General features: G+C 39.9%; 1 protein-coding gene across 1 annotated transcript in view; it reads left to right on the plus strand.

Moving 5' to 3' along the window:
- XKR4 (XK related 4) overlaps positions 1-26273 on the plus strand; it is a 143226-nt gene that overhangs the window by 3683 nt on the left and 113270 nt on the right. The gene's annotated exons all lie outside the window — the stretch shown is intronic.

A 26273-nucleotide genomic window follows, 5' to 3' on the forward strand; every position in this document is an offset into this window, starting at 1 on the left:
CCGGGTCTGACGCCGAGGCCCGGTTGCCTTAACTCTTGGGGGGCCTCCCACCCCCCGCGCCTCTCCAAGGGCCACTGTCTCGTGTCGTGCGCCTTGAACTCTCTGTGTGTCAGCGCCCGGGCTTGAATTAACTGACCCGCCAAGGCATCGATTCCTGGCGTGTGCTTGCCAGTGCTGCCACTTAGGGCTTTTCAGGAGCGGCTGAATAGGCACACAATGGAGAGATGGCATCCACGCCCCTTAGGAGACTCGTTTGTTTTTGCACTGTTGGGCTGCGTGATGCTGAGACCTCGCCTGTTTCCCTGCTTGCCACCTGAGCTTTAAAAGCAGAGATGCGCTTGGCAGGTAATAATGGGTGGGGTCATTCCAAATTCTGAAGGGGAAATACCATATCACTAGGATAATCCATGTGTCTGCTTAAAAAGGAGCACACGCAAATTCCAGCTCCAGCTTCGATTGACTTGCTCAGTCACAAGGCGTTATTTCTGAGGCTGTTACTTGTTTAAAAGTAATATGGGGAACAAGCACATGGTTAGTTGTTTAAGGCTCCTATGGCTTTGGTGCCATAACGTCACCTTATGAAAAGTATATGCAATAAGTTTAGAGAAGAGGAGCATTGTAAAGGACTGTAGTTTCAAAATCCTGAATAGGTGTTGCAGGCTGCACATTTACTTAGCACTCACTTCTGAGTAAAGATGGAGCGGGCTGTATTGTAAGATGAGTTTGTCAGCAGTCTTTGGTTCTCCCCACAAAATAACAGTGTTCGTATGCGCACCTTGTTAAGTCACTTTGAGACCAACAAATGGAATTGATAGTAATAATAAATTAGCATTCACTTTAAAGTGTAATAAAGTATTTGAACAAATTTAGAGAAACGCGAATTTAACCTCTGCATTAAACTACTGTACTTTTTAAAAGGCTCCATGTAATGTCAGGTGTCTGTGTGTGTGTGTGTGTCTGTGTCTGTCTACTTGATAAAAGTAGAATTCAATAACCTTGGTTAAGCTTGAAATTGTGATCCAGCTGAAATGACTGCAGATTTTATTATGGGACTGACTAGGATCAGTGGGTTTCCTTTCTTAGTAGCTATGAAGGACACTGCAGGTGAGTACATAGCTGCCTGATTGAATCAATGTGTAAAAAAGTGTTAGAGCACTTAAAAATAGAGGACTATAGTCACTTTGTTCCTGGAGATCTTGGTTGGTGTCTTACTTAATTCCGACAGCAAGTGTTTTTAGTGATTTATTTAAAAATTGAGGTGGAATGGCTGCAGTGAATTTTAACTGATAGTTGATATTTGTTTTTTAAAGTATATCTGAACCTGTATATAGAACTATATAAAAAGTAACATATGATATAGCTTACAGTTGATGATAATATTGGAGGTTCTGGCTTTGTGACTAAAGGTATATTTCAATAAATCTTTGTGTTCATGGATATTTTCTTATAATGTTTCTGAAGGAAGAGAATATTTCTAAAATTCTGCTGTAACATAATATGGAACTTCTTCATTCCAAAATGACATCCACCTTTATCTCTATTATTTATATTTTAGTCAAAGATCTCTTTATTAAACTGGCCACACCCTATTGCTCACATACTTTGGTTATCTGGACTGTAATCCAGATAATTGATTTCAAAATGTTGTGTCATGATGTGGAAGAAAGAGAGGGGCATTGTGACCTGGGTGAGCACAAAGCAGCTCACTGTTTAGGACACCACCAGGACTTCCAGGTGAGAATTTGTTAAACTAGGGGTGCTCCGTAGCTAAGGTTGTACAGCAGGGGAGGGGAACTGGATTCAGCAAGTGGAGTGGATTCAGAACTCCCTCACCCTTGTGGGCCACTTTGACAGGTGGGTGGGGCCAGCCACCTGTAAATCACCTGGCACCACCATGACTTCAAAGGAAGTAATCGGGAGTGCACCCTAAGCATGCTCCTGATTCTTTCCTTTTTTTCCTTTGCAGGCATATCTTTCTTTGTAGCCACTTCTTCAAATCAAACCACACCTGCAAAGGAAGGTTTTAACTGCAGAGAAAACATGTTCTTTTGCATCTCCACTCTGAATTCAATTTAGGGACACACACAAAAAGAATCACCAGCATTTTCTAGCTATGCTCACGCCCCTTCTTCCCCTGCAGTCAAAGGCCAGCACTTTTTAAAATTTTCCTTCCACTGAGCAGGGTGTCAGGAAAAGATACCAAAATCTTAAAAGCACTGACATTTAGCTGCAAGGGGGTGGGGGTGGGGAAAGTGTGCAATGATTATTTCATTCCTTTGGCCATGGACTGAAATTTCAATATGTGCCATATCTGATGTCATATATGATGTCAGCCCTAGCAAATGTAGATAGGGTTAGCCAAAATGACCTTCCAAAGCTGGCGAGTCTCATTTGACCCATAGGCTGAAGGTTCCCCACTACTGTTGTATGATATTGAGAAGATGGCATCATTGTTGAATGCTAGAATTGGAAACTACATGCAGCCTTTGGGACACTTTAGCATTGCCTCCTCATTCTTCTCAGAATATCTGCTTTTATTTTAAAAATGAGGGCTTATTACTTTTCCCACTATGAGAATCAACACTATTTTAAAAAAGCACACATTTACACACTTTAGAATTTTGATATGTACATTGTTTATCATTTTTTCACCAAAGATAGGCATTAATAGTTGTTTTTTAAAAAATACACGAAAAGCAGATTTATTGCAAAGCTTGGGGGAACGTTTACATATGACAGGTTCAAAAGTAGGCATTCCTCATCATTTTAAAATTTCATATATATATATCCATTCCATGTTGTAGGATACTTTGGACTAAAAGGTCTATAAACTAAACAGAATACTATATTGGACCCCGTTTGGTAAAGCACATGAGAATCACTAATAAAAATATTATTAAGAATAATGTAGATATATTGGAAATCTAGGCTGAAAATTGTTTTATTTTATATATTTAATATGTATTATTACATGTGCAGACAAATTATTCTAGCATTTGTTGTTGTTGTTGATGTTGTTAGATTGGCTCTATTTTCTTCTTCTGACCACATTTGGTGCAGTTAACAGTTAAGCAAAGCCTAGTAAAGTAACAGTTTGTCACTTCTCATTTCTGTGTTTTCCCTGCTAACATTTCCTGGCCTTAGCAGTAGGGCTGGAGGTCATTTAGAGAAAGTGGAAAAGGAAGAATATCAGCAAGAATTCAGGAGACAAGCATTGATATTTCCCAGCAGTAGCACTGGTCTTCTATCCCATCATCTTAATGTACTTGGAACTTTGGAAGTTGCACAGGATATGGTGAAAAGTACTTTGCACTAACAGAACAAGAGAGCAGCACTGGCCAGTGAGGTGGGTCTCTGGCTGGCACCCAGGAGCAATCATCCAGCGCAGCAAAGCTCATTCTTACTAGTAACTATCAGGAGTCCAGAACCATGTGAATGCATGGTTGCTGAGTGACTAATAGTTCCTAGTGTTAGAATTGGCTTCCAACATAGGTGGTGGTGCTAGTCGGACAGCAACCATGTGCTTCCACAGTGCTGACTGAGACACACCCTGCCACCTCATGACAATTACCAACAAACTGCAGCTTTTCCTCTCCTGTCTTGATAGCCCTGCAGGGGTGGCTGATGATTTCCTCTAGCAAGACACCTCAATGGCTATCAGTAGGCATGTGTGAATCCCTATCCCACCCTCCTGTGCATAGACTGAATCTTTCTCGTTGTCCTGTGCTGCATGCAAAAGTAAGATTTTGCCAGTCTATCGTCCCCTGCCCTTGTGCAGTGAACTGCATGTTTTGCACTGTTCATATTTATGGTTAGACATCTTCATTACACTTTCATTACCAAAAGGAATCATATCCAAGCAGTGCCTATTTTAATCTTAGTCAAACCAATTTCTTTTGTAAAGTCAATAGCCTGGGACATTTCCTTTTTTTGGACATACTGTTGCATAACTAAAGAGTGACTTGTTGCCACAGTTACTAATGGTAAGAAATATTGTTTGGAAACAACAATGCCCACATAACCTACACCACACCATTTGCTTTATGAGTAAAATACCCCTTTTTTGCAGAGCAAAAAAGAGAGGGGTATATAAGACAAGGAGGAGCTTTAGTTCCAGGATACACTTTGAGGTGCAGAAACACATGGAATTTGTGCAAAAATGTGAAGAATTTTTCTGACATCCCTAGCTGCAACTGCAGGAGACATCTGTTGAAATGGCTGCAAGGAGAGACAGAAGGATGGCTGGGGAAGGAGGACAGAAGTAGAGAGGATATATCATGCTCCTCTTCCCCACTTTTTCCCTCTTTCTTCCCTAGAGATGTAAATTGCTGGTTCTTTGGTATATTTACCCTCTCATATAATCTCGCGATAAAATATGTAATTCACTTATAACTGTGACATTTGTTAAGCCACTGAATTGTTGGAACCCATTTATTCTTCGTAATACAGCTAAGTTCAAATTTTCTTTACAAATATAAATGCTATTGTTGAAAACAGTTATGTATTATTATTTTTAATTAAAGCATACTAATGGGGAATTAATGGGGGTTTTAATGTCGCATGCACAGGGTGATGCTGTGAAAAAGCTACTTAAAATGATTAAAATGAACATTTTACTAGGATGTGTGGAAAGTGATGCCTGCCACTGATGACACTTGATTTATGAATAATAATTAAAACTGCCTTCTTTGTGTTCTGCCTCTCATTTCTACAAATGTCAATGCTGAACTCTGGCATAGAATGTACAAACGAAAAGTTGAAACAGGTATTGGAGGTGATCAGGGAGTTCATGTTCTTGCTATAGTCTGAATACTTGATACAGCCAGATAGTTGTTTTGCTTCATCCGGGAGTCAGAGTCTTATCACCTTATGGGATTTTATTGTTTATGTGGTGTAGTAGTTAAGAGTGGTAGTCTCGTAATCTGGGGAACCGGGTTTGCGTCTCCGCTCCTCCACTTGCAGCTGCTGGGTGACCTTGGGCCAGTCACACTTCTTTGAAGTCTCTCAGCCCCACTCACCTCACAGAGTGTTTGTTGTGGGGGAGGAAGGGAAAGGAGAATGTTAGCCGCTTTGAGACTCCTGAAGGGGAGTGAAAGGCGGGATATCAAATCCAAACTCTTCTTCATCATCATCTTTTATCATCCCCTATTGAATTTCTCAGTATAAAGCTAAGGATATTTTGACAAATATATGCATGTTGTATCGATGCTATGTGTATATACATGCAGCACTCTTAACTCACATCTTGTGTGTGCTATAACAGACTCACTGAAAATGAGAATCTACCCCATAAATGTGTTTTCAGCAAGTGCCGGAAGAAGCAGTTATTTCAATGAAGGTTCTGGGAAGCACAACATGAGCAATGATGTCATTTGGGAGTATTCAAATGGTGCAGGCAGGTGGAGGCATCTCCCAATCTTATAGAGAGATGTGGATTTCTTTCTCTGATTTTCACCTAATCTGGTTTCTTCTCCCACCAAATTTTCATAGAAATGTGTTTTCATAGAAGCACAGAGTTGGAAGGGACTTAGGAGGTCATCTAATTCACCCCCCTGCTCAATGCGGGATGCAACCACTGCATCCCTAACAAATGTTTATCCAGTCTCTGCTTAAATAATTCCAGTGAAGAAGAGTTCATCACCTTATGAGGCTGTCTGGTTTTTCCTGTTAGCTAACATTTGCTTTCCTGCACTTCCCCAAAGGCAGATCTAGGGGAGCGCAGCCAATTTGGTTGCACCACATGCAGAGCTTCTGGGTCGCTGTAGCAGGCACCACAACTATGATGTCGAACAGGAGGTGAGGGGGCACCGGATTTTGGTGTTGCACAGGGCACCATTGAAATTTGAGATGCCAAGGTCTGCCACTGACTTTCCTTTTGTTCCTGTCCTTCTCTTTGGGTCAACAAATATATATATTTACTACCACACTATACAAAGCTCTAGCTACCCAGCCTAGCTCTGAAGTAGAGATTTCCCCCCTCCTCTTTCTGTTATTTGGAGTGGGGAATGGCTTCCTCAAAATATATCTGCAAAAATCTGCATCTGAAATTAGTCCAGTATAGCTGCATAGTATAGCTGGTGGGGTGGGGGGAGCAGAGTGTGAATAGTGGAGAGAACATTACAAAGCCCAGCTGAGACTTACTTAACTTATACATACATACTTTCTCAAAGTGGCTTCTATACAACAGCAACAACAACAACTCCATAGCCATACTAGCGTAACTTAGTACATACAGGGGCTGTGATGGCCAGGCCTGCCACTCACTCAAGTGTAAATAATGTTAATTATTTATTTTAAAGTGTATACCTTGCCCAATTTTCAAAAGAAATTCAAGGAACCTATTGAATTCAAATGCAACAACCATGCTAAAATATATTCCTATTGCAACATTATGTTATAAAATCAAAATATCAATATACAGTCGTATCTCGGGTTACAGACGCTTCAGGTTGCATTTTTTCGGGTTACGGACCCACCAAAACCCGGATGTACCGGAACAGGTTACTTCCAGGTTTTGGCAGTCGCGCATACATTGAAGTGCTAAATCACGCTTTGCGCATGCTCAGAAATGCTGAATCGCAACCCGCACGTGCGCAGATGTGCTGCTGTGGCTTGTGAACGCTGTGGGATGTGAACGTGAATCCCACATGGATCATGTTTGCAACCCGAGCGTCCACTGTATATCAAATCTAAACCACAATAAATAATTTCAAAACAACCACCAGAACCAAAACATTAAAGATTAAACAACCAGCCACATGCATCTATAAGCAGCCACATTTTATACCAAATAGCTAAAAATAGTGCAGTGATGGGGATTGGCGCATCTCACTTAGTAAGGTGTTCCAGAGGTCAGGAACTACTAACCTTGCCCTTGTCACTGGAAGCTGTGCCTCAGGGAGTGAGAGATTTAGAGCAGGGCAACGCAACAGATGATGACAGAGCATGTGCAGTGGGACATATGAAGGTAAACCTTAAGGAACCCAGTCACAAGCTTTTAGATCTTTAAAAATTAACACTAGCACCTTGAACTGAATCTGGAAACAAACCAAGAGTTCCCTGTTAACTTGGCGACTCATGGATTCAAATTTATCATGTATTTCTAAAGTAGGGGAATGGGTTGTTCATTTTGTTTTCTGTATATGGGCATGATGAATTAAAGCACAGACCAATCATGGTTGCTGAATCCTTCCATTCCATTTTGAACTGTGTTTGGCAAAGCAAGTCATTTTCGGGACAGGGTGAGCACACAAAAATATCTTGATTAATCCCTATCCCCAATTCAAGCTGAATTGGGACTTGGGCGTCACCGAGAATGCCACATAATCTGACTCCTTCCCTTCCAAGTTCCTAGGAGCTCCTCAAGCCCTTCATGGTTGCTTCTGCTAGTGCATCAGCAATTCCTCCTGACATTGTTGCTCCCTTTTTAACAACAGCAGCTGGCAAAGAAGGCACTCCATCCCTCTGTCCCTTTTCCTCTGTCCCTTTATCATCATCTTCTTCTTCTTCTTCTTCTTCTTCTTCTTCTTCTTCTTCTTCTTCTTCTTCTTCCTCTCTCTCTCTCTCTCTCTCTCTCTCTCTCTCTCTCTCTCTCTCTCCATCCCATTCTCCTTTATTCCCATGAGCAGAAAATAATGTGTTTGTAGTATGCGTATGAATGAATAACTTTCTTGTGCTCACAAGAAAATCATGTATGCATATGAGTGCACATGAGACTTTGCGTTAGGGTGAATGTCTGAAACAGTATGAGTAAGACATACAGCTATCTGTGTTTGTGTTATGCACATTTCCTGTTCTTGCACACCACCCCATAGTTCTCCTAGTTCCCCTCCCATCTCTCTTCAGTAAGTTTGTGTCGTTCTAATTCTGATGTATTCAAAACTTCAACATATGTGATTATTGCAAATTTAATTGAATCAAGAGTCTGTGGAATTTCAATTCTTGTTCAGTGCAAAATCAGATCATACTAAGAGTATAGATAAGACCTGTAGGTCTTACAGACGGGGGAAAACAAAACAAAAGAGAAAATATTAAAGTGGCAGGGGCTGATATTAGAGGAAGCTCCTCAAATAAGTTACTATATGTTAAATAAAAGAGCAGGTAACCAGTGAAGAGAAAAAAGGGAAACCTGGCAAAATTAAAATAAAATAATTCAATATTTGAATAAAGTGGAAATTATTAAGTATAGTAATAAAAGTGTTCATTAAAACTGATAAGGAAAAATATTTTCATTACTTTCTCAATTCAATGCATTATCTAGGGAGTATCATCTAAATTAGAAATAATAATGGCTTGCTGCTGTAATGCATGAGACGGAAGTAGCACCAAAGAGAGAACAATCCCTAGGGCAGAATGGAATCCCCAGTAAATCTCTGAAGGCACTCAACAGCATTATGTAACCCTGATACAAATGCATATATCTGTGTGCAGGAGGGCTATGCATGGGAAGGAGCAGTACTAGGGAGATTTCTATGCATGGAGCAGCACACACAGCAAGGACTAGAAAGGATGTGGTTGGGGACTAGTGAAACTCCTGAATTCAACTTTTAATGGGTGTGGATGTTTAAAGAACAGGGAGCTAATAATTTAGCACCAGTTTTTCAAGACAAAGTACCGTAGACACCAAGGAATGTGGAAATTATAAAGGTGTTAAGTTAATGAACCATATAATGAAGTTGTGGGAAAGGCTCATGGTACAATGTCCTAGACACAAGTAGATGAGGTCAGTGATAATCAATTCTTTTCCAGACTAGAGAAAAAATACAATCAATGCCACTTTGTGCCTAGATTTCTACAAATGAAATACTGGCTAGTAATAGTGTCTGATGATCTGCGCAGCATCTTTTACCCCTGGAAAATATCAAACATGTCCTAAGTAATATAAAATTCCTAATTTGGATATAATAAGGACATTTATCATATAATTAGAGGCTCTTTTCCAGGTCTGAGCTGAACCTATTTCAGTAAAGTTTGCCATAGTGATTAGTGCTTAATAGCAGTGGTTTAGTATTGTGGTTGGGGAAATCTAGAACAATGGGTCGGAGTGTATATTTTGGGAACACGAAGAAACACTGCAGGATGTGATGAAAAATTAGAGTAGGCCGAGACTATGGCCCAATTCAGATGATAATTCTAAACCACCTAATAAATGAGTGTGAACAAACCATGGTGAATGTCAGGCTCACATGCTCTCCATTAATCCCCCTCCTTTGAACTTGAGAGGAGCAGAGTATAGGTTTCTGCATTCACATTAGAACAAACCTCAGTTCCATGTTACATACAAGAACATGAGGTTTGTTCGGGCTAAAGAGAGGGTTCATTCACAGTTCCACTTGTCCTGTGCCTAGAAAGCATGGGTCTGAGAGCTTTCTCACTTGTTCCATGTTTTCTAGGATAAGGGCTTTTCCACACTACTGTTTGCCCCATCATTTCCCCCTGCTTTAGCAATAAATTGGAACCAATAGCAATCCATGGAAAGCCAGATTGCCATTTGCTCTATTCAACACTAATCCATGGGTTTTCCCAGGGAAAAGTGGTGGAGCAAATGGAAGTGTGGATAAGCCCTTAGTTAACTAATTTGGATATCAAATCACAATTTAATCTGGTTTTCTTAAACTAACTTCTTTCAGAACAAACCATAGCTCCCTGAATTGATGCAAAACAAGGAGCTGCAGTTTGTTCTTAAGTAAAAAGTGAAAGCTTCAATTCTCATTCGTACTCACCTAAAGCATGATCAGAACCAGAACTATGTTTGCATCAGTATACAGAAACTAGAATGACACAGGGAACAGCTGTGGTACAAGGAAGGTGACTGTATGCTGGTGAGAAGTACCCAAATCATTCTATACATGTATGAATGATTTGTGGGATGCATTCATTGTACATATGAAGGTCCTACACTGTGATGCTGGAAACATGTAGTTTAAACCTGCATGGATTGTAGTATGGGATGAACAATACAGGAAAATGCTTGGATGGAAAGGTTAAAAGCAAGGATGACAAATGGAATGGCATAAGTGTGTGCATAGAATTGAAGACAAATATATCTATTTTGAATATATAAGGAACTTCTTTTTCACAAGTCAGAATAACCGTTTTCCTAGTCTGTAATTCTCAATTTTGACTTGCACATTTTTACTTATCCATAAAGTTTTAGGAAAGGGGTTAAAGCACAAGACAATTACAGTGGTACCTCGGGTTACAAACTTAATTCATTCCGGAGGTCCGTTCTTAACCCGAAACTGTTCTTAACCTGAGGCGCACTTTTGCTAATGGGGCCTTCTGTGCCACCACCACATGATTTTCATTCTCATCCTGCGGCAAAGTTTTCAACCCAAGGTACTACTTCCGGGTTAGCAGAGTTTGTTACCCAAAGTGTTTGTAACCCAAAGTGTTTGTAACCTGAGGTACCACTGTACTGTAAGAAAACAGTACAGAACAAAAAAAGTTACTTAAAATACTTGTTCTAGACCAGGGAAGTCCAACTCCCAATAGACTGCAATCTACTCACAGTATAAAAAAACTGGCAATGAGCTACCCATTGTCGTAAAAAGACTGGCAGTGATCTCACCAAAATTTTGGAGCTTTTTTTAGGAAGCCAAAGTTTTTTCCTTTTTTGTCTTAAGATCACTGAGGGGCCAGAGATCAACCAGGATCTACCAGGAACACCCCACGATCTACCAGTAGATTGTGATCTACCTGTTGGACATGCCTGCTCTAGACTAGTAGAATTTTATTACTTATCTGTGGACACCCAAATCATTTTGCAAACAACTCACCTGAATTTTGAAACACTGTTTTGAAAATCACATGAATTTTAAAATACGTTTTCCATCTGACATAGGAGTGGTCAGAGTTCAAGAAAAAGCATTCTGAAGCTTCTTTGGACTCATATACATTCAATATCAAGTGCTAAAAATTGGGGAAATGTGTTTTGTTTTTGGTGTTTCAGCTATGACCCAAAGGTGTGGGATCAACTATGACCTCAAGGTTAAAGGCTGCACTATCTTTCTTTTTCCTCTTTTTGGGAATGTGTAAAAACTAGTTTTGAAATGGTACATGTAAATAGCGAAATGACAAAGGCCACTCAAAATCCATAGCCTGTTTGTTTGTTTGTTTGTTTGTTTACCATATTCAGTGACAGCAAGGGTCAAGAGGATCATGTGTATGTTCACTGAGCCCTGTCCCTCTAGGCTGTGTCTGAATTGGAGTCTATCCCAGTTATATTTTCAGTGCTTTCAATTCATGTTGCTTGCAGCACATTTCCCTCTTCCTGCATGATCCTTGTCAGCAACTGTAACTCATGCTGGTCTCTCTCTCTCTCTCTCTCTCTCTCTCACACACACACACACACACACACGTTTTCATATGTTGTCCAATTCTAGAATAACTTGTCTAACTCATGGGACTCCAAGGTGTATTTATATGTTTGTCAATTGTTTGTCAATCCTTTCAGCCAATATTTTAATGTCTCAGATGTGATAGTCAAGGGCACTGGTTAACATTACATTTATGTCTCCTGGAACACCATCACTTGAAGCGTTCTTCCCCTCCTTTTTGACTGGGGGCATTTTACCACAGTAATTGGAAGTTACATTGACTTTTAGATGAGCCTCACCTAGATGCTATTTGTGGGCTGCGCTTTATAGTGACATTAATTCAAGATTTAATGTTGAAGACAAGATGGCCTTGCATTTCTGAAGTAATTAGGACATGTTTCACATAATGCGTTTTACACGAACATTTTGCTTATTCATATATTGTTCTAATTTTAGGGCATGTTATTGCTAGCAGGTATGATAACAGTCCATCTCACAACATGGAAGTAGCCCCCCCCCCCCGAGTTTAATCTGAGCTAGGACTTACCATGGCTCACCCCAGAAGAACATACTTTGAATGTCTTGGAATGTTGACAATCAATAATATGTAAGCAATAGTTATGAAGAGAATTCATCTGTTCATAGAGAGAATGCCTTTCCATTACTAATCACAGTTAGTCCACAGATATTTGGGATTAGAGAGGAGGACTTCATGTGGTTTCCACGTAGGTGCACACTGCAACAATCTCTGTTTCTCTCTCTCTCATAATGCTTTGTCTGATGAATAGGTGTACTTCTCATTAATTTATCCCTCTTTTGGTTTGCTGGTCTAGGACTTGCTTTTACCCTCTGCTTCTTGGATACTGTGGGTATAAAAGGTGTTGTATGTCAGTTATACATGTTGTATCTCATGAAAGGCCAAATACGTGGATAGAGAAAAGTAGATGACCCCCCCCCCCCAGAAATACAGATTCACACCTGATATATTCTGGAAATATCTATATTAACGATGCATCATATTTATGAATATTAACTTTAGCAAGACAGGTGACTTCAATGCTGTGCTGCTGTTTATTTCTTGGCATGAGAAATGTTTTTGCACTCAAGGAAGTAAGAATGGGAATTGAACTAATGCTGAAAATGGCCTCATGCTTATGTAGAGTGTAATTCATTGATATGAATGAGCTTTTTAAAGGTAGTAGCTGAATGCTGCCAAGGCCACTCTTGCACTGTTTGGGTATATTATTCAAAACATTTGTGCACAAAGTCTTCACTTTCTTCTAGATCAATATGCCCTGCCCACATCTTTTTACACAAAGCTTTCCCAAGTTGTCAAGCTGATGTGTGCACTGGACTGGGTCTGAAGTTTCTGTGTCTTTTGAGAATGTTATAGTTGGTTATAAAAAAAACAAAAACCTTACAGATACATCCATGGGGTAATATGGCAACTCATATTCCCCTCTTCTCTGAGTACATAAGAGAGGTTATTATCATTGCCTGTTAGGGGGAAATAAAACTTCCCACTGCTGACTGGCAAGGGAGCCAGTGTGGGGTAGTGGTTAAGAGCGGTAGTCTTGTAATCTGGGGAACCGGGTTCGCGTCTCCGCTCCTCCACATGCAGCTGCTGGGTGACCTTGGGCCAGTCACACTTCTCTGAAGTCTCTCAGCCCCATTCACCTCACAGAGTGTTTGTTGTGGGGGAGGAAGGGAAAGGAGAATGTTAGCTGCTTTGAGACTCCTTAGGGTAGTGATAATACGGGATATCAAATCCAAACTCTTCTTCTTCTTCTTTATGGAATGGTGAGGCCACTACTGCATCTGCAGCCCTCCTGCGCATGATGGATGATCAGAAAACAAGGCCAGGATGATCACTGTGCCAACATGCAACTGGCATAGTGATCAGGCACAGATTAGGTCTGATATCATAACAGGACAATAGTGGGACCAGCTCAGGATTTAATGGCTCCCAGAATGGCTTAGCCACAACCCTCCCAGCCTCTAGAACACCCTGTTTTGGAGCTTTCTACAGGCTATTACCAGCAGGATACCCACCAGCAGCACTTCTGCCCACCCAAAAGTTCAGCAGGCAGAATGGAAAGCTCTGAACCAGTAGCATGCAGCAGGTGGCCAGTTTGACCAATACAGCTGGGTGGAGGAACACCTCTGTCCAATCCAAGTCCCTCCTACTACCCAAACCTAGTGAACATGGGAGATGGTTTCATCTGTTGCTTTCAAAGGAAAATTAGAATTTCTTATGGCTCTCTGTTCCTTAATGCATAAGTTGCTGAAAAAGAACATGTTGTAACTGGATATAAATATTTAACATTAGAATATTAATGATAAGATGATTCTTCCTGAGGAGTCAGAGGTAGCTGATAGGGAAGTTAGGAATGCATCTTATTTCCATCCCAACACCAGATTCCAAAGTTTATGCATTTGTCAGGGGAGGTTGTGAGAGTTTGTGTTAATTGTGAAGTGTTTATAAAACAATTCAGTGTTACCTCTCATGCCCACTATTTTCAGGACAATTACTTACAAAACACTAGGTGAGATTAAATTAATAATTTTTATCCATCCCAAAACTGTAAAGGTTACCCTTACAAGAAAACCAAAGCAGTTATCCTTCAAAATTAAGTAGGATCAATCTCTTCTGAAGGGTCAAATCTGCTTGCAAATTTCATCTAATTCTGCCAGAAATTAAAAAATCTATAGATATTTCCTTTTAAAAGAAAGTCATCGTCATCAAACTTTAAAAAAAGTGCTCAGCACAAAAGATCCTGGTTGCATTTGCTTGTAATTTGGTAGGTTTAATACACTCTGAAGGGTTACTGTGCCTGCAAATTTCATTGATTTTTTTCAAAAGCAAAAGCAAAAAGTTATATAGTAATTGCCTTCTCCCATAGTGAATGGGCCTTTTGTCTGAAACAGATTTGGCCTGGGACCCTGAACTGAATTGGGCAGCCTTTGAATTACTTTGGACCAAGGCAGGCTGTGTTCCAAAGCTCCTAATTGCTTTAGTACTAAATCTTCTGGTGAGCATACACACATAGTACTTATGATATTGCTAGAAATATTCTGCTCAAGCTGGCACTGCCATGCAAGGAATATTGCTGTTTTTCTCAGTACCAAATGATTTGAGAATACCATCTGCAGCAAACTGAGGAACTTATTCTGTGTTAAATACTTTATTAAATTTTACATTGCAAAAACATATAATATTTGGCAGAAAATAATAAGGCTATAATAGCAATGTGGTGTGTTTTTTTTAAAAAAAACAATAGTGCCAGCATACACTTTAAAAATGGGATAAAACTGCCAAATTAAGGGGCTGCTCTACAGCAACAACTATCAGTTGCTCTTCCAGCAGTAGGTGGCACTGCAACCAGAAATAGGAAGCTAGCTGTATAATTACTTTTGTTCTAATTTATAAAGCTATAATTCAGTTCCTTGTTAATTCTGGCCTAGTCTCTTCTCAGTAATAATCTGATATAATGTCACCAATATAACAAAAGACACCAGGACTCTCTGCCATTGCAGTTTTTGCTCTGGAGAGGTTCAACTTTGACAGAATCATCAAAAGGAAATTTTTGCTGAAAAGAGTGAAAAGAGTCCCAACAAAAGTAACCATCCATGCACAAAAATCAATTAGTGGAAACCATCAAATACAGTACGGGGTGAAACTTGTTGCCAGCAGGTTTCACAACCCAGAGTGTGTTGTCCTCACCCCTGCCCCTTACAGGCCTCCAGAGCTGCTGCCTGTGACATGCATACGAGTATGTCATCTTCCACATGACACCAATCTAGATTAGAATTGGCCTTTCCCTCAGTGGCCAGATGACCTCACAATGTCAGCTGGACGTAAGGCTGCCAGAGATAAGGCATGGCTAGTCAAGCTGCCTGTCAGCCACAACTAAAGGTACCCTTTTCTTTCAGAGAAAGCACCGTTGATGCAGTTTAACCTAGTTGCTGAACTTGTTCCTGGGGAAAAGTTCTGTTAATAGCAGACACATGATCATGAAGTCCAATGGGATAGTTTGGGATCTAAACACAATGTGACAGTCTCTGCTGTGGCAGTTAAAGCTCACAGACCAATGCCAGAAAGGATGTGATGGCAGCAAGAGGTGATTAAGGTGACCAAGGCAGATAAATATTTTCAAGCTTATTGTTTTCATTTTTTCCAGGATGACGAAAGTGCCAGTAAAACAGGTAACTTGAAGCAAGGGATTATTTTGTTGGTTGAGGACAGTTCAGTGAGTTCAATGAGATGCTGCCAGAGGGGGTTGAATTGTCATCACTAGGGATGGGAGAGAAGTTTGTCCAGTCTGCAGTTTCATGTGCCCCTACCAAAGGCACACTTACTAAGCCAATGCACAAACTGAAACACAGCTCTCCTTCAAAATTTGCACTGCGATGCAGTTTTTCAACTTAAAAATGCATAGGAATGTATATACATTAGTGAAATGTGCACAAGAACAAACATATTAGTGAAAATAACACACACAAATGCATGCTATTAGGAGAAAATTGATTGAAAAAATGCATACACTAAGCAAAAACAGCATACAAGACTGCCTATACTAGGAAAAACATGCATGAAAACATGTATATGAAATTTCACGTCGACTTTCAAATTATCAAACATATTTGGAAATGAACTTAAGACTGGAAAATGAACTTAAGGCCCAAACTGACAATCATTCCTAGTCATCCCAAGTACTTTGAAGAAGAGAGATTTAGAACTTACCCATGAGGAACTCCAAGGACTTTACAAAGTGCCATTAACAAAACAAACAGATGGTGTGGTAGTGTGGCATGTGTGAAGCTAGGCAAATAAAGCCATCTATCTTGTTGTAGATCAGGGAAAGCATAAATAGTGACAGTTCAATTTTCCTTACATTAACAGTAATGAGAGTGAAACCTGAGTTGTCACAAAACAACAGTAGCAGTTGCATTTAACCAACTTAATTGCCTCATATATCATGACTAAGAGAACTACCTGTTTCTGCAGAACATGTTTTAAAATCAGCCCACTTTAGGCTGCTGAAATGATGAACTTCATGATACCATTGGCTGCTGCATAGGCTAGTAAGCGTTTTGGATAGGATTAAGTCACTGCTCTACTGGTGCAACATCACTGTGGTGATGTGATGTTGCAGATGGAGTCAGTACTTCAGATTGCTGCACCATATTTGGTGTGGTAGCATGACAGGAATACAGCTAAAGCACCATGGTGCAAATTTAACTAGGACTTCAATCCTATACACACTTCCCTAGCAATAAGTCCCACTGAAATCAGTGGGACTGCCTTCTCAGTAGTCATTTACCAAATTGCACTGTTGTGCAATTCAGTTCACCACCGGTACCTGCAGGGGTTGTGTTGTATCAATCTATTTGAGGACTGCATGTTTTGAGGATTGCAGTTCACAAAGGGGTAAATCCACACAACATAATCTAAGACAAACTTGTGTAGAAGAGCAAATACCTGTCAAATAGCACAGTTATATGCTAAGACTTAATATGGAATTATTGCTTTAGATAGCCACCATCATACAGTTTGTAGCAAGGACTTCAAATGTAATTTAATTAAATGAAGCTGAATGGCTCAAGGAGCATGTCGGTGAAGTATTTAAAAGTGATTAATGTTAAAGTTACATTTATGTGTGTGCACTTTGCTTGCACAAATAACAAATAACTTACAATAACTGAAAACTACACATAACACAACCTTATTAGGAAAAATAAATCCCTTAACAGTTTATACACAATGTATCAGGCAAGAAAATGCTACTGCAATCAAAGCAGTTAACAAAGATTTACCAGAATGAAGCCAAATACAGTAGAGGATAATTAATGAGGCTGACACAACTCAATAATAACTACTTTGAACTCTAAACAATAGTGCATGAATGCATGTGTCAGAAGGACAGATTTTAATTACTGTCAGCAACAATTTGCTATGGGTTAATTAAGAACTTGTGATAACTGATTACTGAAATAAGGGCTATGCTAGGATTCTTAAGTATGACATTTCCTCTTGTCTGCGCAGTTATGCAGGTGACACTGTAATATAAATACAAAAGTGCCCCCCCAAAATAAATGGGAAACCGGATGTTCTGGCATGTGATTGTATCCTGGGCTACATAAAATGATTCTTTCTTTTTTTTTCTTTGTGACTGTTACCTTTGCACAGTATCATATTAGGCTGTATTTTGTGCAGAAAAGGAAATAATTTTCTCTTCAAAAACCACTTCTTTAATAATTTATTTGGGTTTGTAGATTGTCCATAAAGAAATATGAGTAAAGTAATAGTAATTTAATATGTGAAGCAACTGAAGTAGCTTTTTTCCAACATGTATGATCTAAATAAGGTGTGACAGTTTAGGGTCTCCATTTGCCCCATGGCACATTAGTATGAAACTTGGCAAGTGGCTATAGTGCTCTTATATCTTCTGGAAGAGTGAATGAAAGATGCATTATTCAAAGATGGTATTAGTCTGCTTGTTGACGATAAGTCTGTATTTCCAATTTACATCCCTTTGTAATTGTTGCCTTTAATAGGCTAATGTGATTTTTTTGTGTGTTTCACTCATAAACTAGATGTTCAGTACAATAGTTCAAATGCAATGTCAAAATAGTAACTTGACACAGAAACTAGAATAGGGTGGTTTTTTAAAGGTGTCATCTTTTCCCAAGCTGTATGAAACTGTATGCCTTCAGGAAGGGGTAGCCAATGGTGTTGTTGTCCAGATGTTGTTCCCATCAGGCCCATATGGCCATTGGTCAGGGATAATGGGAGTTGTAGTCCATGTAGAGGAACTACTTTGGCTTACTGAGTAGATCCATTAAGTGAGATCTGTTTAGAGCCTATTGGGTTATATGCCAGTATCTGCACTTCAATAATGCGCTTTGAATAAATGTACTAAATGTGCGCTCTATGTGGGGCTACCTTTGAAGGTGACCCGGAAACTACAACTAATCCAGAACACGGCAGCTAGACTGGTGACTGGGAGTGGCCACCAAGACGACATAACTCCGGTCTTGAAAGACCTACATTGGCTCCCAGTACGTTTCCGAGCACAATTCAAAGTGTTGGTGCTGACCTTTAAAGCCCTAAACGGCCTCAGTCCGGTATACCTGAAGGAGCATCTCCACCCCCATCGTTCTTCCCAGACACTGAGGTCCAGTGCCAAGGGCCTTCTGGCGGTTCCCTCACTGCGAGAGGCCAAGTTACAGGGAACCAGGCAGAGGGCCTTCTCGGTAGTGGCGCCCACCCTGTGGAACGCCCTCCCATCAGATGCCAAAGCGATAAACAACTACCTGACATTCAGAAGACATCTGAAGGCAGCCCTGTTCAGGGAAGCTTTTAATGTTTGATGTATTACTATATTTTAATATTTGATTGGAAGCCACCCAGAGTGGCTGGGGAAACCCAGCCAGATGGGCGGGGTATAAATAAATTACTATTATTATTATTATTATTATTATCATCATCATCATCATCCTCAACAACATCATCATTATTACTGAAATATGAACAAAGCTAATGCATAGACTAGATTTATTTTGGGAAGAGCACTTAATTATAAATGCAACAGTATTTGGAAATATCTTATTTCAGGGCATCATTATTATTTCTGGTATGATAGGTGCTCGTGCAGCTGGAACACCTGCACACCAGAACTTCACTGCTGTCTTTATGTTGTCAATAGCCCACCATTGCGAAGGAATTTCCACACCTTAATATGTACGCTCTGAAAATATGCATGTTGTAGCAAACAGTTTCAGAATCAAATATAAAACAGCAGAAAGACTGTTATCTTTAGATGAATATTGCTGGGTGAATATTTATCTTCCCAAAGTAAATTAAGTTCTGAAGCAGATAGAAATTTGCATGCTTACAGTCTAGTCCAAGTCTACTGATTTTTTGTTTACTCTCCAGGCATGATTTTGAACAGATAATAAAATTGCTGGTAGAAATACAGTCACAACAAATTCAGGTCTTCCACATTGTGATATTGTCCCACAGATATATATTGTCACATGCTATGAAATCAAGAAGTTTAGACATCAGACTGTAGAATTTATGCTTACAGTAAATATCTTGTCAAACAGGATTCGAGTTCCTAGGGAAAGATTCCTTAGGCTGGGGGTCCCTAGATAAATGAGGGCTGTTGGGTTGAAATGTTCAGTGATTTTATAATGTGCTATCATGATAACAAGCATAACACTCATTTTTTAAACAATAGAAGCATCAGTCAACTGGCTTGATTATCAAATGTTAAGCACCTCAAAACAAAAAACAAACAAACACCTCTGCCCTTTAATTATTGCAACAATTCATGCTGTTCCATCACCACCCCTTTATTCAAATGAATCTTTGTAGCACTATTTATGAAGCTATGCATTCATTCAAAACAATGAAAAGAGGGCAACATGAAGAACTCTGTTTATTTAACAAGCAGTCTCCCAGGTTTTGTTAATTCTGACCATGTGTTCTTAGACACTGGATAACTTTAGAACCAAACTCTGAACCAAACAATGTAATAAGCTGTTGCTACTGGGAATAGGGGAGAAAGCCCAGTGCTTCTACTGCATAAATTCTTGTGCATGACTTACTGTACTTTGGATTATGACTGCTTTTGCAACTAGTCTTCTGCCTTCTTCAAGGGGAGTCTATAAGTTGGTTAGCTGGTCTAGTCAGACTCCACACCTGAAAAATCTGAATCAGAATACCAGGTTTGTTAACTCTTCTTTCCTCTGCCAGTCAGGAGGGGTAAACTAGTTGTACGACCACGTACTGTGGTTCTGAATGATTCAGGAGCTTTGAGACCTCCTTAGAATACAATCTTAGATCAAGGCCGCCACCACAGATATATGAGAGTCAGGCTGCAATGTCTAGTGACTGACAGGAATGATGACCAGTGAAACACACTTATTATACCCATATTATTTATTTGTTGTTATTTATTTCACTTTAACAAAAAATGTTGTATGAGCACTGCCTTCGCTTTATAGCTCAAATACAAAAGTGTTGCTCATCTACTCTCAGGTTTCTCCTGAGCTTCTATATGTCTTGGGGAGGATTTACGTCACAAGTCCTGTCAGCAGAAGCCTTGCACAAGCACTGCTGCAATGGGATTTCCTCCATCTCTTCTATATGTACACACCCCGGAGTCCCAAAACTGGCTGGGAGGAGGGTTCAGGAGAACCCCCAGAATAGTGAATGGAGAAAGAGCAGGTGATTGCTATGTCCAGCAAACTGAAATGCTTGCAGAAACAAAACACGTGTCTTGGAACTATGTTGAATTTCACCTCTTGTCTCTTGTTAAGTAGACAACCCTAAAATATTTTAAAAAGTAAATTATAAGGAAGGAACAACATGACATAAGTAATAGGAGAGGATGTTCCCTGGGAGGAGCCAAAGAAGATGGCGGCTGTAACAACTTCTCCTTCGTGAACCCTCCGGATTACAAACCTTTTATTGCCTTTTATAGCCTTTTACAGCCGTCTTTATAGCTGTTTTTATTTGACTTTTAAATTATTTTACCTCTGTTGGAAGTTTTTAATCGTTTTACGTCTATGGTTGGCCTGTCGGGGCCATATACGTATCAACAAGGATATTCAAACCCCCTGCTGAGAAAGCCTGCTGCTGATTAGTAACGCCGTCTTGAAGACTGGGTTATGTTGAGCAGTGGACGAGGAGTAGCAGAGGAGTTGCGTCCATAAAGATAAGTTCTCTTTTATCTCTTTTATCTCCGTTTACCTCTACTTTGAACCTTCGTAGTTAGTGAGACAGCGACAAATGGGTCATGGCAAGCGACCAAGATCTGCTGAGAAAAGTTGTTCACCTCCAAGAGCAAAGCAGTCAAAGCTTGAATCTCCCCCACCATCTACTAACAATAACAGCAAAACGGAGCAAGTAATTGTTTCTGCGGTCGAAACATACAACCGCTTTTGGCCACTGCATGATTAAGGAGAGTTGGAAAAGCTAGCTGATCCAGCGGGGGATGGAAGCCATAGGGAAACCCTCCTCCCTGATACCTTAATTACACCTCCGTCACTGAAACGGGAAGCATTAGGGCAAACTGCCCATGAATTAGTACCTGATCAAATACAACTGGTAATCAGGACTTTAAGCTTCATCTTCAAGGAATTGGAGGAGATTTCTTCGTCATTGAATAAACTTACACGGGCCTTTCTAGCTCATCTACCTTCCTCAACTGAGCTATCTAATTTGCATCAATCTCCTGTGCAGCTTGTGAGTACCTTAAAGAGACAACTTGACCAGAAATCTCTCCTTAAGGGCTCAAGATGCAGGCTACCACTGCCCCAAAGGAATAAGCAATCCTTGATTTTTCAACGTAATAAAATATGTCTATCCATTTTTTCCCGTGACGCCCCCAGACTTAGGTGGAATAACCTGATGATGGCTAAAGGGTACCTACGTGATTTGTTAAATATTCCTTTTTCCCGGATAGATCTTCTATCTGTAGTACCCCTAAATGCCACGCCCTGGCCAAGGAAATTTATGCTCTCCTTCCAGTCTGCAAGGATCCCACATCTTCTCGCAAGACAAAAAGATCGGCTGGCACCCTGGGAGATCGTAACAACAAGAGTCTTTAAGGACACGAGTGTTAAACCTCTTTTTCCCAACATTCTAACCAGCAATGAACGCCTGTTTCCTTCCTCTGTCCCTATAATAAAGGGAAAAACACCTAGCCGGATACCCCCTGTTCCACCTGCGACCGCAAGTGACCATCTAGCTAAGCTGAGGAGTGATCCAATTGCAAGCGGAGATTGGAATATCCCTGAAGAGAGAAATCTTATCTCCTCCTATGGAAAACTCCCTTCGGAAGAACAGCAGGCTATTCTCGATAGATTGGATCTACTCAAACAAAGACTCCTATCGCAAGGGGACCCCTCTATGCCGATGAGAGAGGAGAGCAGGTGCTCCACGTCCCACAAGGCGTCTCCATCAAATACCTTGATAATCTCTCAACCTGTTACTTTGTTACCCCCTACTGATCTGAATCAGTAGAAAGCTTTGTAGAGGAGCAAAAGGATGAAACACATGGAAGGGTTAACTGGTAGCAGTGCAGAAAAGTTGAGGCTAGGAAATCAAACCTTTCCAGTTTCTAGGTCACAGAAACATGTATATACTGTTCACAATTGCTCAGGGTTTGTTCTCATCATAATCACCATTAATAAGCCCCTAGGCTTCTTCAGCCTCTCAGAATATATGAGAAAATGCATCCTTAGGGAGTGAGTCAAAGGTATATATGTCCCTAAAATACAGAGACAGAGTAGCACTGACTTTTTTGGCAGCTGTAAAAAAGAAACCGAACACTGATAGCTGAGCTAGCATGTTAAACTGAACCTTGCCTGCACCGCAGAAGATTTCACAAGAAAAACAAAATGGGATGTTGTGAGTGATGGAAAATGTGTGGGCAGGTCTATGTGCATCAAATTTAAGAACATGTAATAAAACAACCATAAAGAGAACAATATTAAAATAACAAGCCAAGAGAACGTGGTCAAATGCCACATTTTTACCTGTGCGTAGGTGCATTCAGAGGAGAAAGCATGGTTTGTAGGCAGAAGTATTTAAATTCCTCCTTTTCTCCCTGAAGATGCATAGCATTATGTCTTTCAAAACAGAATTTTGCCTTCCTACAACTCAGCTGTACAATACAGTGTTACCTCGGGTTACAAACGCTTTGGGTTGCAAACGCTTTGGGTTACAAACTCTGCTAACCCAGAAGTAGTACCTTGGGTTGAGAACTTTGCCCCAGGATGAGAACGGAAATCACGCACCGGCAACACAGCAGGCCCCATTAGCAAAGGCGGGCCTCAGGTTAAGAACAGTTTCAGGTTAAGAACGGACCTCCAGAACAAATTACTGTAAGTTTGTAACCCAAGGTTTTGCTCTTTAGCTATAACTTTTTTAGCCAAATATATATTTCAGTAGGTGTTATTTTCCATGGGTACTGACTATAAAGTTTTGTCTTGAGGGCTTACTAGAAAAAAGCAGTTGTGGAAGCAGCTGTTTGGCTGTTTTTCTTTCTTAAACTGAATTGCTCCAACAATGGCCAGTGGGAGACCCATCTTTTCCCCTTCACAATGCCTTTAGAATGATGCTACATCATAGTGTAGAATCATTTCTAGTGGGGCATGGGAAAGCAAGACATGGCAGCCTGCTGGGTGCCGATAGCTGCGGATCCATTGTTGTTAAGGTGGCAGAACAGGGTTTTTTGTTTTTTTTAAAGCATTCCCATAAAAGTACCTAAAATTTATTCCTGCTAAGAAAAAAAATCTATTCTTTTTTTCTACATTTCACTCTGCCCCAATGGTGTTTTTTTAATAAATAAATAAATAAATAAAAAATATATTATCCCAAAAACCTTTGGCCTAAGTGTGTGTGTGTATGCGCAAAGTTTTTGAAATATATAGCAAAACTAATACTAGCATGTGTCAGGTTTTCTGAAAATAAACCTACAATTAATCACTCTAGTGAATAACATTGTCTCATTTCTACTTCCCTATGCCACCATTTAAGAAAAAGGTGATGAATGTGTAGAATTATACTACACTTAATGTCATATGCATACTTAATCCCAAATGATTAAAAAATTATAATACAGCTTTTGACATTCTAAATTGAAAGCAGAGTTAATGAAAGCCTATTTTCTTTGGATTGGCTAGAAATACAGGAAAGGTCTGGAATAAAGAACCTGAAGAATCCCTTTCACCTACTTATTTTTTAGAAAATGCCTAGGACATACAATTCAGCAAAGCCATAACAGATGCATCATGCTACCACAGTATAATTGAGTTGAAAAGAAAGGATATTGTGCATCACAGACTCTGAAAGCTGGGCATTTAAAAGGCCTATCCTCCCCCATTATTTTGTAAACATAATCTTGTAAACATAAGATCTCCTATTGTTTTTTAAATTCTCAGTTTCTCTTTCCTGCTCATATACCTACTTGCTACCAGTGACATCATTTGGTGACAACAGTGGTAGAATTCATCTTATACTTCCAATGTTTGTCCATATGCTGAACAGAATAATGTGTTTTGTATCCGGTAGTATTCTGCCAGTGCAAAGCCTGCACAGCAAGAGGCAGCCTTGTGCAACAGCTGAAATGATTAATTTCCATTTGTGCCAGATGTTGCACAAATCCTAGTGCAGAACATGTATTTGTACACCTCATTTTTAAGCACTAGTTGCACTATTTGGTGTGCTAGCACTTGCATAACTTGTTAGCCCAAACTACTAGCAGATCACTCCATACACTAACACTTTTTACACCAATATTGCCAGGCCCTCCAAGTGTCCCTGTTTTCCACAGACGCCCCTGATTTAGAGAAGCCGTCCCGGTTTCTGATTTGATCCTGTTGTCCTGTTTTTCTTTAGAGTGTCCCTAGTTTCATTGGAGATATGTTGGACAGTGTGGAGTTATCCAACCCCTGAGCCGTCTGAGGGCAATATTGTATAGGGAAGTTTATTAAATGTTTAATGTTTTTTATATATGTTGGAAGCTGCCCAGAGTGCTGGGGCAAGCCAGTAAGATGTGGGGGGTATAAATACAGTGGTACCTCGGGTTAAGAACTTAATTCGTTCTGGAGGTCTGTTCTTAATCTGAAACTGTTCTTAACCTGAAGCACCACTTTAGCTAATGGGGCCTCCTGATGCCGCCGAGCCACCACTGCATGATTTCTGATCTCATCCTGAAGCAAAGTTCTTAACCCAAGGTACTATTTATGGGTTAGCGGAGCCTGTAACCTGAAGCGTATGTAACCTGAAGCGTATGTAACCCAAGGTACCACTGTGGTGAAATTATCATTATGGAATGGGATGTCCCTATTTTCATAGGAGAAATGTTGGAGGGTATGTGTTTCATTGGCTATCATGGCTTGAGTTGTGGGCAACAACTCTAGCATCTATTGAAAAATATACAATATGTGTGATATAATCATAGGGCTGATAGCAGTGCTATCACATTGAGGCAGGACGAGGTATCTTCCCCATCTGCTGGGAAGGAAAATTCCTGGATGCCCATGTAGAATTGAAAGGCCTTTTTTTCTTACCTTAAAAAAACCACACACAACCACTCAGGGGAAGCAGTGAATCCTTTTCTTAGCTGCTGCTTCCAAGTATTACTAACTTTAAAGAAAAAGAAAAAGAAAAGAAACACACGCATAGTATCAGGGTGCAGCAGCTGCGAAAATGGTGGTTTTCATGTTAGGGATCATTAGGAAAAGGAAAATAAAACTACCAATATCATAATATTTTTATACTAATATATGGAATACTGTGTGTATATATGGTGTATTATTTCTGCTTTCTGCACCTCACAAATCATGCCATCCTGGACTCCCTTTGGGAAAAGTATGAGATACAAATTTAATAAATAAATTTAGCAATGAATATTAATATTATCTAGAGTTGGAAAAGGTTTAGAAAAAGGCAACCAAAATGATAAAGGGACTGAAATGCATCCCCTAAAGGAAAAGTTACATTTTGGGTTTTCATTTTGGAAAAAAAGTGGGGAACGAGACATAATAGAGGTATATAAAACCATGCATGGGATGGAGAAAATGGGCAGAGAAGGGGGGGGGGAATCCCCAGAGGCGTAGGAAGGTCAGGTGGTACCCGGTGCGGAAAATTTCTTGTCACCACCCCCCACATTGATTTTTATTTATTTTATTGCCTGCAAAAATGGTTTTACGTTATTTCATATTTTCTTACAAAGAAATGTGGATTCTGAGCCTCTGATAACAAGTAGGCGACTATGGACAGATATTTAAATCTACAGGATGGGTTGTGTTTTGGCTTGTGTTATTTTATTTATATTTATTGTTTACTTATTTAATAAAAATTGTTTTTAAAAAAACCTGCAAAGTGGTTTACCAAAACAAAAAAACACCACAGCAGTAAAATCAGGAAAAATT

The sequence above is a fragment of the Podarcis bocagei genome, assembly GCF_964188305.1.
Source record: "Podarcis bocagei genome assembly, chromosome: 8".
Taxonomy (NCBI): Eukaryota; Metazoa; Chordata; class Lepidosauria; order Squamata; family Lacertidae; genus Podarcis; species Podarcis bocagei.